This window comes from Pleurodeles waltl, chromosome 3_1, assembly GCF_031143425.1.
Source record: "Pleurodeles waltl isolate 20211129_DDA chromosome 3_1, aPleWal1.hap1.20221129, whole genome shotgun sequence".
Lineage (NCBI taxonomy): Eukaryota > Metazoa > Chordata > Amphibia > Caudata > Salamandridae > Pleurodeles > Pleurodeles waltl.
Genome location: NC_090440.1, coordinates 1,571,711,641 through 1,571,730,782, shown reverse-complemented (window position 1 = coordinate 1,571,730,782; position 19,142 = coordinate 1,571,711,641).

The window sequence follows — 19,142 nt, the reverse complement described above, 5'->3', positions numbered from 1 at the left end:
AGGAGGGAGCTGCATCCCACATGGCCATGGAGGGCCACACTACGGACTCAGAATACACCAGTGGGACGGAGGGCGAGGGGAGCACCACAGCGGTCACAGGATCTGCAACCAGCGACACAGACTCATCCTCCGATGGGAGCTCCCTTGTGGTGGCAGCAACATCTGTGCCCCCCACTTCTACAGGTACAGCTGCCACCCCCCCTACAAGCACCGCCCTCCCAGCAGCCCCTCAGCCTTCGCCCTGTGCCCGCTCACCCAGGAGGATGGGCATCACCTTCGCCCCAGTCACCTCTGCTGCCCTCAGTGAGGAGGCCATTGACCTCCTCAGGTCCCTCACTGTTGGGCAGTCTACCATTTTGAATGCCATCCAGGGTGTAGAAAGGGAGTTGCAACACACAAATGCATTCCTGGAGGGCATTCATTTGGGTCAGGCTGCCCTTCATCGAACCCTTCAGACTCTGGCCTCAGCACTGATGACTGCCATTGTCCCTGTGTCTAGCCTCCCCCCTCCAACTTCCTCCACCCAGACCCAATCCCCTGTACCTCAGCCTATCCCAAGCACACCATCAGACCAGCCTGCACACACCTCAACACACAAGGGAAGCTCAGGCAAACATAAGCACCACACATCCCACAGGCACTCACGCAAGCATCACACACATACAGACACACCAACATCCACTGCCTCCACTGTGTCCCCCTCCTCCTCATCTCCCTCCTCCCTCCCAGTCTCATCTACACTCACACCTGCATGCACTACCACTACAGCCACTACGTCCCGCACCAGCACACCCACCACCACACCCCGCTCACGTGCACTCACCACCTCCACTACCATTTACACGTCCCCTGTGTCCTCTCCCAGTGTGTCTGTGATGCCCCCTCCAAAGATACACAAACACAGGCACACACCCACCCAACAGCCATCCACCTCACGACAGCCTCCAGCGCATGCACCTTCACCCAAAGTCACCAAACGTACACCTCCTACAACCACCACCTCTTCCTCCACTCCCAAACCCCCTCCACCTACCCGTCCCAGTGTCTCCCAAAAACTTTTCCTGTCCCCCCTTAACCTATTTCCCACCACCACCCCCGTCCAATTCATAGGTCCCGTACTAGCACCTCAGCCAAAAAATCTCCGGGACCAGTGGTGCCTGTTGTTACAGGTATGTGGAGTGCACTGGCCACCAGGCCAGCCAGTGTGGCACGGAGCCACAGCACAGCCAGTGAAGCACCAGAAGTTGGACAGTGCCCGGCGGGAGAGGGCGAAGACTCCAGCCAGCCAAGCCGCTCATGGGGGTCCCGGGGGGAGTGTCGACTCAGCTGTGACTCCTCCCAAGGTGGGGAAGGGGCAGAAGAAATCTCCAAAGTCTGGGAGGAGCAGCACGGCGGAGAAGACCGCCATCATCCCTGCTGCCCAGGAGGCCACCGCCAGCCCCATCGTCACCGCCCAGGAGGTCACCGCCAGAGTCACTGCCCAGGAGGCCACCGCCAGCCCCATCGTCACTGCCCAGGAGGCCACCACCAGAGTCACTGCCCAGGAGGCCACCGCCAGCCCCATCGTCACTGCCCAGGAGGCCACCGCCGGAGTCACTGCCCAGGAGGCCACCGCCAGCCCCATCGTCACTGCCCAGGAGGCCAGAGTCACTGCCCAGGAGGCCACCGCAAGCCCCATCGTCACTGCCCAGGAGGCCACCGCCAGAGTCACTGCCCAGGAGGCCACCGCCAGCCACAGCCCAGCTGGCCAGGAGGGATCCGCAAGCCACAGCCCTGCTGGGCAATGAAGGACCGCTTTGGGAAGGACCGCTGAACAGGTCAGACACTAGCAACTCAAGCACCACTGAACAGGCCAAGGACCGCTGAACAGGGCAAAGACCGCCATGGCAAGGACCGCTGAACAGGGCAAAGACCGCCATGGAAAGCACCGCTGAACAGGTCAGACACTGGCAACTCAAGCACCGCTGAACAGGCCAAGGACCGCTGAACAGGGCAAAGACTGCCATGGCAAGGACCGCTGAACAGGGCAAAGACCGCCATGGAAAGCACTGCTAGCCCATTTGCGGCAGGGGCAGTGACGCAACTGGGACCGTCACGGGGTGAGTGCTGCACTCTGGGCACCAGTCCCCCTCCAGAACCAGTGGAGACCTGCATCCACTTCGTCTGTCCTTGGCAGGATGAAGCAATCTGGGCACCAGTCCCCCTCTACAACCAGTGGAGACCTGCATCCACTCCGTCTGTCCTTGGCAGGATGAAGCAATCTGGGCACCAGTCCCCCTCCAGACCCAGTGGAGACCTGCATCCACTTGAGAGACTGTGGCTTTGCACTCCCCAGGATGGAACAGTGGGCAACCCACCCACTGTAGAGACTTGAGAGACTGTGGCTTTGCACTCCCCAGGATGGTACAGTGTGCAAACCACCCACTGTAGAGACTTGAGAGACTGTGGCTTTGCACTCCCCAGGATGGTACAGTGGGCAACCCACCCACTGTAGAGACTTGAGAGACTGTGGCTTTGCACTCCCCAGGAAGGAACAGTGGGCAACCCACCCACTGCAGTGACTTGAGAGACTGTGGCTTTGCACTCCCCAGGATGGTACAGTGGGCAAAGCACCCACTGTAGAGACTTTAGAGACTGTGGTTTTGCACTCCCCAGGATGGAACAGTGGGCAACCCACCCACTGTAGAGACTTGAGAGACTGTGGCTTTGCACTCCCCAGGATGGAACAGTGGGCAACCCACCCACTGTAGAGACTTGAGAGACTGTGGCTTTGCACTCCCCAGGATACATCAATGGGTATGGAGCCCCCTTGTGGACTTGGCGTGGTGCACTCATCCGGCTGAGGTGCCCCCCCTTCACTTCCCCCTGAGATGCCTGTTGTATTTCTATCTGATGACCCTGCAGTGTTCTCTCCGTTTGGATCGGGTATCTTGTTTGGGCCTCGCCCATGCATTTTGGGCCCAGTGGTCCACGGACTATGAATGGTACAATACCTGCACTACTAATCGTGGAGTATATTTTGTTTTTTGTGTTTATATATATATGTATATATTTGCTTACAGTATTTTGATATATTACAATGGTTCCACTCATTTCCTTTTGTCTTTGCATTCTTCCAAGGGGGGGTTGGAGGGTGTTACTGTAATGTATAGATAAGCATTGGTGTGTGTGTTGTAGTGGGTGAGGGTCGGGGTGGGGATTGGGGTGATGAGTGTGTGTGTCCCTGTTTTTTGCCTCCCCCCTCCCCTATGTCGTAGGTGCAGTACTCACCGTGGTCTTCGCCACCGGCGTTGATGCTCCTCGTAGATGAGCAGGAAGGCTAGCACTGGAAGAATATGAAGTTCCGGCTCCATGGTGCCCTCCTTCCTTGTGGAGTGTGTAGAGGTTAGCGTTTTCCCTTTGAAATGGCTGTTTGCGCCGTGTTTTTATCCGCGGTGAATCCGCCCCGGAAAAGGTGGCGGATTGGTAGGTTGTGATACTGTGGGCGGTACATTGTCTTCCGCCTGTCTGTTGGCGCTGACCGCTGCACTGTTTGTTTGTACCGCCATGGCGGTCTGAGTGTTAAAGTGGCTGTCTTTGTTGGCGGTTTCCGCCACGGTAGTAATTGCAAAAACGTTACCGCCGGCTTGTTGGCGGTCTTACCGCCGCTTTAACACCATCTGTCAGGGTTGTAAAGACCACCTATATGTCCTACCTTAACCATACACTGCACCCTGCCCTTAGGACTACCTAGTGCCTACCTTGGGGTGTCTGACATGTAAGAAAAGGGAAGATGTAGGCCTGGCAAGTGGGTACGCTTGCCAAGTCGAATTTACAGTTAAAACTGCACACACAGACACTGCAGTGGCAGGTCTGAGACATTATTACAGAGCTACTTATGTGGGTGGTACAACCAGTGCTGCAGGCCCACTAGTAGCATTTGGTTTATGGGCCATGGGCACCTCTAATACACTGTACTAGGGACTTACTAATAAATCAAATATGCCAATCATGGATAAGCCAATTACATACACATTTTGTAAAGGAGCACTTACACTTTAGCACTGGTTAGCAGTGGTAAAGTGCCCAGAGTAACAAAAACAGTAAAATCTGAGTCCAGCACACATCAACAACCTGGGGAACAGACGCAAAAAGTTAAGGGAGACCACGCCAAGGATGAAACGTCTAACAGTCACCCAAACTTTTTGCTAGATTTTTCTTCTGATTTTTTAACACTGCACTCAGTGATGCTGCTTTCCAGTTCCTAATGTATGTGCTCAGACCCATAAATTTTTTGCAATTAGCTGTTCTCCTAATTGCCATATTTAACTTACCTGTAGGTCACTAATATATAGAACAAAGTTTACCCAGAACCTGCAAGGTAAATGTTGTGAGTGGACTGCAGAACATATTGTGCCACTAATAATAGACAATGCAAAACATGACTGCATACCTGCCACCAATAACATGACTGTGCAGGTATTAACTACATATTCCACCTGTCAATATAACTCATTTTGATAGGCCTAAGCCCTCCTTTTAAATAAAAATGGCATACCCCTCAGTAGGTCCTAACTGCCCATAAGGCAGTATGAATGATACTCAGAAGTAGGACATGTGAAAATATAATGTTCACCATGTTCTTATAGTGAAAAGGCCTAGCAAGCATGTTCATTATAGCAGGATTTGCTGTTCCTTAGGAAAGCATTTGGAGTTATATTAAAATAGTTTTTAAAAATGTTATCTCTGCCTATAAACCATACAAAAATGGTATTCTTGTTTATTTTTATAGTTATTTCAAATTCAATTCATTGGCAAAGTCAAATTTATAACAAATAGTTTACAAAAAGTACTGAATGTATCCTTGATTAGGTGTGAATTGACCTGCAGAGCTAAGAATTAGGACCTGGGTGTGGGGATGTGTCCTGTTCCTCTGACAGGATGACCATCTCTTGCACTGCAGTTGGTGATCTTCAAAAGGGCTTGCCCTGTCATAAACAGATATAGCCTACACCTGAGCCTTGCCCTCTATTGTCCTTCTAGTCTGCAAGGCCCCAGTCCCAGTGGGAGAGGAACAGCCCCCAGCACTTGTTTTGGGGGACCACAGTGGAGGGTTTCCTCATTTCTCCGACCAAACTTTTAGGGTGGGCACAGGAGCTCTGCACAGGGGAAAAAAGATTCTGCCATCATGGTTTCAGATAGAGAAGGTTACTGTGGGAATATTTAGAGTAAGGTGCACAGGGCCTGCTGCAAAACTGGGTAGAGTTACCCTTAAGAACTTCTTTCATATTGCTTAGGGAGGGGTCAGTAGTCAAACCCACCCATTAGCAACTGCCGGGAATCAATGTGGCACTACTGGCCCTGTGAAAACCAGAAGAAAGACGGCACCTGCTGCTGAGAACAGTGAGGAGAACCATAAAGGCTGGACCTGCTCTCATGTGTACCCAGGACAAAGATATGAACTCCAAGGGTCAGTTGACTGACTTCCTGTTAAGCTACAGGGACACACAATCTGCAAGAAGACCATTTTCCTAAAAGAGTCTAGGTGACCAGTTTCAAGAGGACCTGGCCTGGATCCTGTTGGTAGCTTCTATTAGAGTAAGTACTGACCCCCAAGTGCTGTTACTGAGGTTCAGAAGCCTTTGGCTGGTCACAGAGTGTACTCCTTCTTCCTAACCCTAAGGTTGGAATGTAGAAAATCTAGGTAAAATGTGAGCTTGGAGAACCATTGAGGGACCAGGATCAACCTGCCAGCAAGTCTTCAGTGGTGCACTGCCAGTGGGCCTGACTTAACCATAGCTTCCGCTATGTTCTCTGCTTGACATAGTAAATCTTGACTCCAAGGGTGCTTTGAATCCATTCTGCAGCTCATTTGAGGCCATTGTGGACAAGGACTTGATCAACAGCGAAGACCTCCAGGGCCTAAAGGCTCAAATTTTTCTCATGGTCATCGATAATCACATCTGAGCCCCATTCTTCTGAAAACCCATCACTGTTTAGTCCTGCTAAGGCTTCATCCTGCTCTCTTCATGGTCAATGAACCCAGTGATGACTAACCAAAGCTCAAGAACTGTTTCTATGAAAAGAAGGTAATTCTTTCACCAAGATTATCTGTCCCCGAATCTGACTAGCGATGGAACACGGTCCACCATAACATGTGACGTTGCTAGGCCCATAATGCTGTTTGGTACTATTTTTATTTAAATGTTTAAACAATCATATCTGTGTCACCTCTTGAATTCTTATCATTTTAGTGTCATTTTATTAAAACAAATATCCTTTATTTTTATAATTTGTAATGAGATTTTTGTTTTGCTTTTTTATTTACTTTTTAACTGTTTAGGAACATCTAAATTCTTTACACATTTGCAAGTTAAGCCTGTCTGCTCTGTCCGTAGCTACTAGGTGCTGAACTCAGATATAAATTACTGAAAACTTTGCTGAACCTAATAAGAATAGAGGCATTATTAATTGTTATGGACTGATATCAACCCTACTAAATATACACTTTCTCACAGTAATGCCAGTTGGAAGCCTAAGATCATGTATACACTAGAGCAAAAGTTCGAACCGGGAAAGGCCATGGGTAGGCAAATGGATTTCCTATTAAAGATGAAAATAAGCCTACTAAAAAAAGATAGTAAAGCCTTGACAATCATAAGATAGACCCCTGCAAATGGACAGTCCTGTATTAGGCTGCTGATCAATGGACTGAGAAGAGGTTAATTCTATAGTTTATAGGCAATAGAAGTAGCCGAATACCATGGAGAAAAAGTGGGTCTTTAAGGATTCCCTATATCTGAAGTGAACACATGCAAACAATAAATGGACATCTTATTTAATCATGTGATTAGCACCCTAGTTACAGGGTTCTAGCAAATGTTTTCCAAAAGGTTTAACCATCAAACGTCTGTGGTATTTCAGTGAGCATGCTGTAATTAGTGAGAAAATCCCTGTACCATAGTACCTCTGTGGGAGCATTTGAACTGGAATATTTGCCTGTTATACTATACAGCCTTGTTATGCACCAATCATCAGAGGTTAAACTAATGCTTTTTAGTGCTGGTGTCCTCATCATCGCAATTAAATTAATTAGTCATGTCATTTTAGCCCCTCAGGGGCACCGGAAGTTCTGGAATGCTGCAATGTCTTTAAAAGAACAATCTGACTGTGCTGCCCAGCTGCATGCTCTGTTCTAATAACAGTGGCCCCTGAATCTTAAATTACTCTTATTCACTAGATTAAATTAATTTAGAAACTGTGTCTTGGTCCAGGAAACTAATTAAGTCCCATTCACAAGGCAGTTGCAGTTGAGTCGAGCTGCCCCGTCTATCAGAGTAAGCCTACCAGGCGGTCTTCTTTGCAGCAGTTTCAAAAAATTACTTGACCCAAAAGCTATACATAAGATCAGGCCCTACACATATACACATGTAAAGGTGTGTGCATGAGTGTGTGCACGTGCATGTGTGTGTGTGTGTGTGTGTGTGTATATGTATATATATATATATATATATATATATATATATATATATATATATGTGTGTGACCCTAGATTTTGGTTTCTAGAATTGCCATTGCATCCTTGTTGGCAGGGTCCATTTATCATGGGAGCACCTTGGAATTCTGTACACCTTGTATCTATTTACTGTACCCCTTTATGCTGTTAATGACTTAGATGAGGGAGCATATGTCAAAGCCACCAAGTGTGGTGTGATCCTGTGTGTTTATCTCAAGTAGTGTATATATCTCAAATCATTTAATCATCAAAACTATGGCTATATAATATCAAGTTTCAAATTCTTAAGTTAATGATGCTAGTAGTCAATGATGTTTTGTTCTTCTTAAAACTAATAAATCTGATGGATCATTGAAAGGATGAATTTAATCTGTGTACTTCTACAATGATTTCTGCACCAGTAAAATAGTACTATTAATCAAAATTTAAAATGTAGATACTTCAGTTTGCCCATCTGTGTGTGTACAACCAATGTGATTTCTGATTTAAGATTATTCAAGGACATTATGTTTGCAAAGAGTGTGCTGGACCACAAGTGTAGTACCATGGAAAACCACATGGCTCAGGAACAAAGAATCCGAATGTTGGGCCTGGAGTTGTGATTTTTGATTTACTGAGAACTATACAGGTGACACCATTGTTGCATCTGCTGGCACTTCCATCTTGTGTGCCCCTACATGTCAGACAGCTGGGCTGGGAGCATGGTTAACTAACTCTGTTGGTACCTACATTGGGTTTAGACATGCTTAACTCTGCCTGGCTGAAAATTTAACTACACCAGAGTTTGACACAATTCTGGTAAATATTTACAGCAAGCTCATGGGAACAACTCAACATGAATGGCTGTTGTTTGTGCTAATTTAGACTAAGGGCCTCATTACGTGTTTGGGGCTCCCATGACCACCATGGCAGCAGTCTGACCCTTGTAGCAAAGACTGCTGTGGTTCCTCCGGGACCGCTAGGCAGCACAGACCACCATGGTCAAAAGACTGCACTAGCAGGGCATCGGAGCCTGTGTTTCCACCAGACATATTATGAGGTTGCACACTGCCAATATGACTGTGGCGGTCCAACCACCACATCTCAGAAGGCAAGAAATGGAGAGCATATAGGAAGGCAGTCACCTGCAGGCAGCCTCACTCGTCTGTTGCAGCCATGAGCCCATTGAACATGTACTGCTGCTGATCCTCAAAGTTGCATGAAACCAATGCCACAATGGATGCCACCGACCGTAAGTACACATACCTACCTGTATCATAAACCCTAAAAACAGATTGTAATGCCATTGTCCACATCATGTGGGGGGGCACACCATGGGCACCAAGTATGTCACACCCCGTACACTGTCTGAAACATATATCAAGACGGACACATTCACAGTCACAATATGCCCACTTTGGGCAGCTCACTCATTCGGCACCACAAACTACACAAAAACACACACCCATACATTTCTGGCATAGAGACAGTGAAAGCTACAGAACATTCACCCACACTTCACCAACAACACACAAACATCACACATACAAATACAACTCACACACTCACATTCCTTAAAGGCCAGGGTCTGTCGTCACAAACAACACACATATGTATCAATGTGATATGGAACACAAGCAACATCACTATTACAGCCCTGCAAGTTACACACACATCACAGCAAAATGGAAGGATAATACATGCACAATACACAGAGAGACAAACAGACAAAGGGCACCATGCACACAATACTTGCACAATTGGGGTTGGGGCACCAGGAACCCTCACAGAAGGAGGTTGCATGGGACACATACCACCTTGCAACTGCCCATAAAACAACATGTGTACATGAAATGGCCCTGCCTGTGTCTTAACATTAAGGTAGAAAAGGAATTGCAGGACAGATGTGTACCAAAAAACAAACTGTTTGGGTTTACTAAGTATGAAATATGAAAGTCCAAAGACCACTGGCCAGTTCAGATAGATTTGCCCCAAAAGTAGGGCAGTGTTGTGCCAAACTCGACTCCCAACTGCCATGGAACCTCTACAGGAAGGGGCATCAAAGTGACAGGAAGGTACCTCAGCGATTATCTGGTGGGGTAGGGGATTGGATTTTGAAGAGGGGGGGTTTGGGCTTTGGCTTGGGAGGGTGGTCTTGTACTTGGGAGGGATGGGCTTCTTCTTGGGGGATAGAGCTATGGATGCTTGCAAAGGGGGAGGGGAGCGTTGGACATGGAAGGGATGGCATGGAAGCTGGGTGGGTACCTCTTGGGTCTGGGAAGGGGGTGGGGTGAACAGGGGGAAGATCAAGGTTTAGCAAAAAAGGTTTTTTAGAGACACGGAGGCAGTCACCAGAAGGGGATGGGGTTTGGAGGTTGAGGGAGTGGGTGTATGCTGTGTAGGTCTGAATGTCATGAATGCATGCTTATGGGAGGTATGCTTGTGTGGTGGATGTCTGTTGGGTGGGTGATTGTGGGCATTCGTATCTTGGGGGTGAGAGAGAGTGGAGGTGCTGGGGGATGCAGTGGTGGGGGGAGTGTGGTTATTGGGGTGGTGACTACAGGTATGGTGGATGTGGTGGATGTCTGTGTGTCTGTAGTTGTGGTGTCTGTGGGTTCGGTGGCTGTGGTTGATGCATGGGGCTCTGCTGAGGTGGCATCTGTGGGTTTGATGGGTGTAGTGGCTGTATCAGTGACTGTTGGTGTGGTGCCTGTGGGTTTCAAGGGAAGTTGTGACTATTGTGTCTGTGGGTGGAAGTTGTTTGTTTGTGTGCCAGTGTGTTTTGTGCTGCTGGTGTTTGTGTGCGCTCCTTTTGGCTGTTGAGGCGGATGTCTGCAAGTCAGGCTGTGTTCTTTGGATAGGTAGAGGAAGGGGGGATTTGGAGTGGGAAGAGGGAGGTCGAGTGGGGAAGTAAGGTGAGAGGTGTCTGGCTCTTATTAGTGAGGAGGCCAGAACCCTGTAAGCCAGACATTGCACAATGAATGCCTTCCAGGAATGTGTTGGTTTGCTGGAATTGAGTCGCTAATCACTGGATGGCATCCACAGAGGCTGACTATCACACAAAGATACTTGTTAGGCGGTCAATAGCCAACTCACTGAGGGCAGCATGGGTGGCAGGGGCTAGAGGAGGTGCCTGTGGCATAGGAGAGGCCCCCCTCTTGGGTAAGCATGCATGGCTAACTAGGTGGGGAGCAACAGGGAGGGTGTTATTAGAACAGGGTTACAAGGATAGCACTAGGGGATTCCCCGGTGGGTCCCCCAACACTATGGAGTGTCTACTGGCAGAGGAATCTGATGATGATGAGGATGTTCCGGTCTCCCCATAGCACTCCCCTAGCCCTCTGGGCCACTGGGTCCCTCTGTGTAGTATTGTCTTGACCCGAGGTATTGTGGCCAGATGCTTCTCCAATTGGCCGTGCCCTTCTCCTTCGCTTGCTGGTGCTGATGCTGCAAAGACAAAGAGGAATAGGGTCATCACCCACAAAACTTTGTCCAATGGAGTAGACCTCAGTTACCCATTGACATACAATTGTAGGCCAATGCAAAGTCCATTCCCACAAATCACACACAAGGTCATGCACACATTGATTTGTCACATACATAATCACCTTACATTAAGAAATGAGGCACCAAAATGAATCCATGTTGATAATCTGTACAATAGCAAGGAGAAGGTGACATGGAAATACACATGTCACACCGGAAACATATCAACAGTTGGAAAGGCAGTGTGTGACATTAAAATACCCATGTCACACTGGAAACATATCAATAATGTAAACTTCAAGTGATATTTGTCCCAGTAGAATGGGAGTATCAATGTCATACAGATAGGCCACACAGGAGGTATGGAAATAAACATTGTAGGCATCATGCCAATATGTCAGGGAGAGATGTCTCCAAAGTACACCACTCAATGAACGAGCAAGCCCTTGGCTAATCACCACTAATGGCTGACACCCCTTACAATGATTTAATCTAAGTGCATTAGCAGGAGCCATTAGTCCTTTGCAAATTGGAGGTACACAGAAGTTGCAAGGACTTGTAGAAGGTCCAGAACATGTTGCCCAATAGGAAGCTACACCACCGTACCTATCAAGGTCATGCAAACCCAGATGTTTGTCTGTGGATGAATGCTTTTACCCAAACACTTGTGTCTAAAACATAACTGAACGCCACTCCATGATGCATGTCAACAGTCAGAACACATGTGCTGTGCACTTGTCCACCTGACGCCACATCAAGCTCATAGAAATGCACATTGTGGCTCTAAATTCTAGACCTACCTGTCATGTCCCTCATTGCTACTGCAGTTGTACATGCCAACTGACATGCTATGATGCATGAGGGAATGTGTCAGCTAATAAACAATGGTGGCACACTTCCTGTATGTAGCACATCATGAAATGCAGCACCATTGTAAATGTACTATTGCACACAAAGTTTGCCATGCACATATACATAAGGGAATACAGACATCATCCCATCAACATAGGTAGACAATGCGTGATACTGCAGCTAACAAATGTTTTCTAAAGAGAAAGAGATACATGCTGAAATGTAGGCACAAGGAATGTTGGCAACAGTGGTGGCACATAATTCATGTTAATTGACATTCTCCATTTACCAAGGGACAGTAGTGATCTATAGCTGCACACAAAGAACAATGTAAGCCTTGTCATGTCTGTTGGACACCTTCACATTGCAGAATGCAGTGAGGCACCTGCAAACATCATGCAAAGCATAAGACAACCTTCTGGTTGGCAGATGCCAACATACACCTTTACACAGACACATGGCTGAGGCCAGTGATCCATCACCTGCTTACCTTTAGTCTGGAACACTGATGAGTAGTGATGTGTTGCAAAGAAAATGCACACACTACAAGTGGTGTCAAGATTCCACCCAGTTTTGTCCTAGGTCGCTGGTCCAATGTGCAAGGCATATCAGTACGAAACATATGACATGGCGCACAAAAGACTTCTTGTTTCCCGTGTGACACATGGCTCATTCCTCATCTTACGGGACCAGCATCTCAGGTCCATCAAACTTCTTCTGCAGTGGGCGATCCACCAGCTGTGGTCCCCCAGGGCCCGAACCTTTTTGGCGATAGCTCTCCATATCGCTTTCTTTTGATGGGTGTTAACCTGCATGGATGCAAAACACAAATCACAAGATCATGATCACAAGTTTCATCACAAATGGTTCAGTCACATACATATCAGCCACACCAAGCTAGAAGTTTCCAAATTTGTCAATACTCCCCAAGTGTGACACAAACAAGCCAATAGGTACAGGGACATGACAACAGACATTCATTTCCCAATCTGTAGACCAACCCACCCCACTGCTCGGGACATACAATGACTATGCAGGCATACTGACATTTTGTGGGACATGCCTTAGCAACTTGACTGACATGTGAGCCACTTTGGGACACCTCACACCTCTGTGGCATTTGCAAAGTAGACTTCTTAGGCATGAATGGACCAATGCATTCACACTCTGTGAAAATGACTCTCTGCATACAGTCCCTAAAGGATACTGGCAGAGTAAAAACTTACACATCACACATGGGTAACAATGAAAGAAATGGCATGGTGGGTACAGAGAGTATCTACCCTATACATGTGAGGACATGCGGCCTAACAAATGCAGACTCATGCCACTTCTCGTGGTGGGTTTGGTGTTATGTGTCTGTACCACAGAACACGCTTTTGGACATATGTGCCCATCCTACAGAGATGGCAGCCAAAAAACAAAGGCATGCATTGACCACTCTCTGTTATGTGACCAAGCTATTGCATCAAAAATCATGGTGTACCTGAAATCAAAACACTGTCTGCACTGTGGAAATGTCAGTTATGCAATGAGCCTTGACAGGACAAATATGACCTGCATGAAGGTTATAAAAAGGCTGTGGGAGTAAGGGATCTCTCAGGTGCCTGAGACACACATTGACAATGTTGCTAAGTATAAATATGTCACAGATCAGTAAGCCACCCCTGTACCCATTCCCAGTCTGACCAAGAGAATGAGTCATTCTGGGCAGCATGCTACAACGGAGCCTCATATTGGCCACATGACATGATCTGCTGGTGTACAGAGAGTGGGCATTGTGCCACAGTTGCATACCCACAGTGAATCCATCCCAGCCTAGACTATGACCCATACTGGGAGATACATGTGACAAGCCTTGGTCTCTGCAGGCTGAGCAGACTGGACCTACATGATGCTATACTCCCATCAGCGCTGTGCATACCAGTACATCATGTAGCCAACAGCAAAATGGCATGTAGTGTGTGTAGCAACCTGGAGGGCAAAGAGAGTTATGACATGTCTTACCAACAACAGTCTAGCAAGAGTAGATGTGAGAAGAAATCCCTGTGGCAGCATACACATAGCTCACATTACTGACAGCTGACACATACAAGATGCATACTTAACTCATGCTGTCATGCACACATATGTTGTCTCACTTATACAACATTCATGAGGAAAGAGATGTCAGGGGATGGCTGTAATGTCACTTCACCTAGTTATGTGCATCCAGCACTAGGTGGATCAGGGAACACAATGAACACACACATCACAATGTGATTAACTCAACATGTGACACTGGCCACCAGTACCTGCACATTGAGTCTCCATTGATGCCACACAGACCGTACCTACAGGCACATGAGTAATCGATCTGGCACACATGGACACATTCTATCTTGTGCGGAGGAAAAGGATGAAGAACTACAGAGAAAACTGTGCACATAAGGCACTTACCTGCTCCTCTGGTGCACCATTGAGCTGCCCATTCAGGGTAGGACCTTAGTCACCAGCCCCTCTGGTGAGAAGTCAGGGGCCCTATCACCTGCTGAACATAGCATGATTGCTCCCAGAGACAGTACACAGTAGCTCAGTAGTGGAGGTGTAACTGGCAGCAGTGTCAGGAGTCAAGGGAGTGATTTTGCAGGATATTCCAGTCACGTCTGCAACATATGCAGTCGTCACCACCGGCGGACACAGCCATTTGCCTGGGACTGCCACTGGCAACAACATTAGCCTATGGCTGTGTCTGCTGTGTTTGCAACCATCTATCACTATGACAACTTCCGCCGGTGGTCCTGGATGGTTCCTAATGTCCAGTGGAGTAGGTCAGGCAGCTACCATTTTAGTAGCATGAAATGCGGGTTTGGGTTATCAAAACTGCATCACACCTCATAAAATGTTGTATTTTGCAAAAAATTCTGCTCATCTTGTTTTGTCATATAGGTCCTACTAGTCAAACACCATTGTTGTATGTTGCAGGGCACAGATGGCAATTCCCATTGGGGAACAGTCTAGCCTCATCAAAGGTTATTTTTGTGCTTGGGATATCCAGTCAAATTACTAGTGACATTTGTGATGCCCATTTTGGATTTAGGTCAAGATACATGATGTGTACACATGTGTGGCAAACCAAGGGGGTAATATGTGACATTTGTGCCATTAGCAGCTGTGATGTGCACTGTGTGCCATGTCCCTCCCTTCTAAATAGCCTTGTCACATGTTAAGCTTGATTAACATCATTTATGACTAAGGTCAGAACTCATTTCCTTTCACAGAAAGATACCAGTGGACAGGGAGGATACCATAACCACCAGTCTACCACCCACTGCTAGACCTTCAGGCCATGGAAGAAAGCCATTTCATCCTCATGTGTCATCCGAATAAGCAAACAAATGTGGATCGATGTCATCAGTTGGAGTCAGATCTGATGCCAGCTATTAATCATCGAAACAGCATACCACCCATTGCACAAGTCATGTCAGTGTTGCACTTTCAAGCCACTGAGTCTTTCCAACATACAGTTGGTCCAAAGTGGTAGTATGTTTCAACCTATGCTTAGGCTGGTGTTGAGGGATGTCCTCTTTGCAATGTTGATACACCTGGACAGATACATCCAGTTTCCCCGACGTGGGGATTTAGCCTATGTGAAGGCTGCTTTTATGCTTTTTTGCACGCATGTCACATGTGGTGGGGGCTATTGATGGCACACATGTTAGCTTGGTCCCACTGCATGCCAATGAACGAGTATCCCACAACCAGAAGAGTGGCCATTCCATCAACTTCCAAGTTGTATGTTTGTTGGACCTATACATTTCACATGTCTGTGCCCATTTTCCAGGTTCAGTCCCTGATGCCTTCATTCTGCTGACCAGCATGATCTACCAACTGATGTCACAACTGGATCCAAAGAGAACCTGGTTGATTGGTAAGTCACCTCTGTCCTCTTTGGGTGTATGCAATGTCTGGTGAGGATTTTCTGATAATAGGGGGTCATTGTTACACATATGTCCCATTCTTTAACAGGAGACACAGCATATCCGAACCGTCCTTGGTTGTTGACACTGCTGAGGAATCCAACTACGCCAGGGTAAGTCTGCTTCAATGAGGCCCATGTAAGAACAAGGTGGGTAGTGGAGGAGGCTTTTGGGCTACTGAAGGCCAGATTTAGGTGTGTGGACCGGACCGGTGGAGCCCTCCTCTATTCACCCAGGAAAGTGTTTAAGATAATTGTGGCCTGCTGCATGCTCTACAACATTGTCCTGAGGAGGAACATCTCATACATCCTAGAGGAGAGGCAGCCTGCTGTGTCACCTTGTGAGCCTCCTGAAATGCCAAGTGAGGATGACAGCGATGAAGAGAAAGGAGCTGACCTGGGGGAAGATCTCATCAATAACTACTTAACTTGAGTGTAAGTATGTCATGTGATGTAATGACGGTGACTGTACGAAGGACTGTTGGTGTCAGAATGTGTGGAGTCAAGTGTTTTGGTATAACAATGGGGAGCTAATGCTCATCAATATTCAGCCAAAGGATGCAACCTCCAGATGCTTACTGTGTGATTTGTGTAATAGGTATGTTTTCAAATCTATACTCCTTGTTTTGTCTTTGCACAGGTACCATCACCCTGGTATCCTCATGTGGGCATTTGAGAGATGTGAAATTGACAGGTATCTGATGCTGTTCCAACATAATAAGTGGATATGTATTGTTTCAAGTAATGTGGGTCACAGATTTGGGGATTGTGAGACTGGTGCCATGACAACTTGGACAGTGTGTGGGTAGAAGGACTGAAGTGCACATTGTACTTGTTTAGTGTGCTGTGGTTTTCCCATTCCTTCATGTGTGTGATCAGGTGGCCATGAAATCTGTTGTCAGCAAGCGCAAGCCTGCCATCACCCTTCACATAGACTAAACACTCTTCGTTATGACCTGTATGTAGCTTTAGGTATGTTTCCTCATTTCAGGCCACAGAAGCTGTGTCACAACACTTACATATGTTTGCATCATACCACTAGCTGCATAGTCATTGGATTATGATGGACCTGTGATCAGGGACTGTTGTACGGCCCTTAGTCTGTATCTTTGGGTATGTGATGGTGACTTCATCATTTGCCTCACATGGTCTTACATTTCTACATAGCAAACAGAAGCAAGCAGACACAATCTTTGTGATAGGTGATATTTATTGTGAATTTCTGCATAGAAAAAAAATAAGGGACATGACAGAACATAATAGTGAAGGGTTCACTCATAGTTGATGAGATCATTGTAGTAACTACCACAGAATTGTAAGTCACAAATTCAGTGTACTCCTCCCACAGGAAATTGAAGGTGGTTGAAGGACAGTAAACAGACTGAATATGTGGCACACAAGGGAGTTCCTTCAGAAAGAGGTCACTTGCTGACAGTGGTTGGTCTCTGGCCATCTGCACCTCCTGAATTCTTAGCTGGATGTCCCCACTTCTGTGTGGAAGGGTCTGCTGCTACAGAGGCAGGGGTGTCAGGAGTGGGTTCTTCCCCTGACAGGGCCTCCCTTTCAGTGGTTGACACTAATGAAGAAGGGTCTAGTGCTGCTGTGCCAAAGGAAGGGGTAGCGTGTTGCTGATGATCCCTGATCAGAATACTACAAATGTCCCTCAACACTCCTGATAGGGAGGTCAGCTTGGTATTGGTGGCCTCCCATTGGTGAAGCATATCCCTGTGGATGTCCCTCTGCAGCTGCTTGATCTCCTGGAGTCAGCCACTATCTGGCCCATCACATCTTGGGACTCCTGATAGACCCCATGACTTGGTTGATGGGGTCCTGGCCAGGAGCATCCCCTGTGGCCAGACCCCAGTGGTCCATAGCATTCATCTCATGCACCCTACCCCCACAGGCTTGTGCCCTTGCTAAAGGGTGCCCTCTACTACTGGTTCCAGGACCATCATTGCCCGAAGAGCTATGCTGTGACTCAGAATCCTGGACTGGAGGGCACAAGATGGTTACCACTGACCTACGGACACAGGTTGGAGGGCGAACAGCTGCCTTTGAGGTCGAGGAAACCGTTCTGGGAAGTCTTTATGTGGGAACAGTGAGACTCACTGTAGAGGTCTGACCAGGGTGTGCAGAAGGGCCAGAATCATCCTCCCGTCCAGATGTCCAGGAATGTCATAATCACTGAAGGGCTTCATTCATGGTGATAGTGGAAGTCTCATCCGTGGCCTCAGTGTGGCGAGTGGCAGCTCAACCTGTTGATGTGTGGTGGTATTGTGACATTTACCTCAGAATTGTTAGAGAGACATTTTGCAAAGCTAGTTTACATAGTTGATTTGCAGGTGATCCTATTGTGACAGGTACCCACAGTATTGTTTGTATTGAGCTGATATTTGTGAAGCATGCCAATTCCATTAAAGTCCAGCAGCTGCTGAATTTAGCAGTTTATTTGCTCTTAGGATGATGGGCAGATATTTACATCTTGCCAGCAATGCATGCAAAACAGTGGCTGGGCAGAATCTGGCTTTGGCCATTTTGAGGCCTAGTTGAATGTTATACTGGCCGACCCAGGAGTTTTTGTATATGCGATTTGAGCCATCATGTGGTCAGTGCATTGTGAATGTATCTGCATCCAATACCATTCTTGTGATGCATCTTAAGGCCTTCTTAATTATTTATGTTGCACACTGTGTGAACTTTCCTTCCAAACCTCAAAAGTTTCATCTTGGCTTAACAGTTCAAGATGGAGCAAGGTGGCCACCCACATCTCTGATTTGAGCATGATCTTTATCTTTGTCCCTCCCAGGTGAGTTAATATGATTTGAGAATGATCAGGATAGGAATTTCGGACAAGTGACCATTTGTCTGCTCTTTGGAGTCACTTGAACTGTGCCTCCTGGGAGTTGCATTCAGGTCACTCCCCTAGGTCCTAACACTAGGCAAAAGTGATTCTCCCAGGTGTGAAAGCGTCCTTTGAGAGTTCACTAACAGATGCATTGGGGCAAGTGTACACTGGGCTGGTGATTGGAGTGAGCAAAACAGGGCCCATTGGGCTTGACATTCAGGTCACTCCAACCAGTTCCCAACACTAGACAAATGTGATCCTTCCAGGTGAGTACACTTCCATTGTGAGCTAACAAACGGGTATTTTGACAGGTGTACACTGGGCTTGTGTTTTGAACTGGAGAGACAGAGCCTCCAGGCTTTACAGTCATGTTGCTCCCTCTACTTCATACACTTGAGAAATGTCACCCCCCTGCCCCCAGGTGAATACACTTATTTTGTGATTTTCCAAACAAGAGCACTCTGGACTGGTGTTTGGAGTGACAGTAAGTAATCCCCCTGCGAGTTGCAGTCATTTAACTCTCTGTA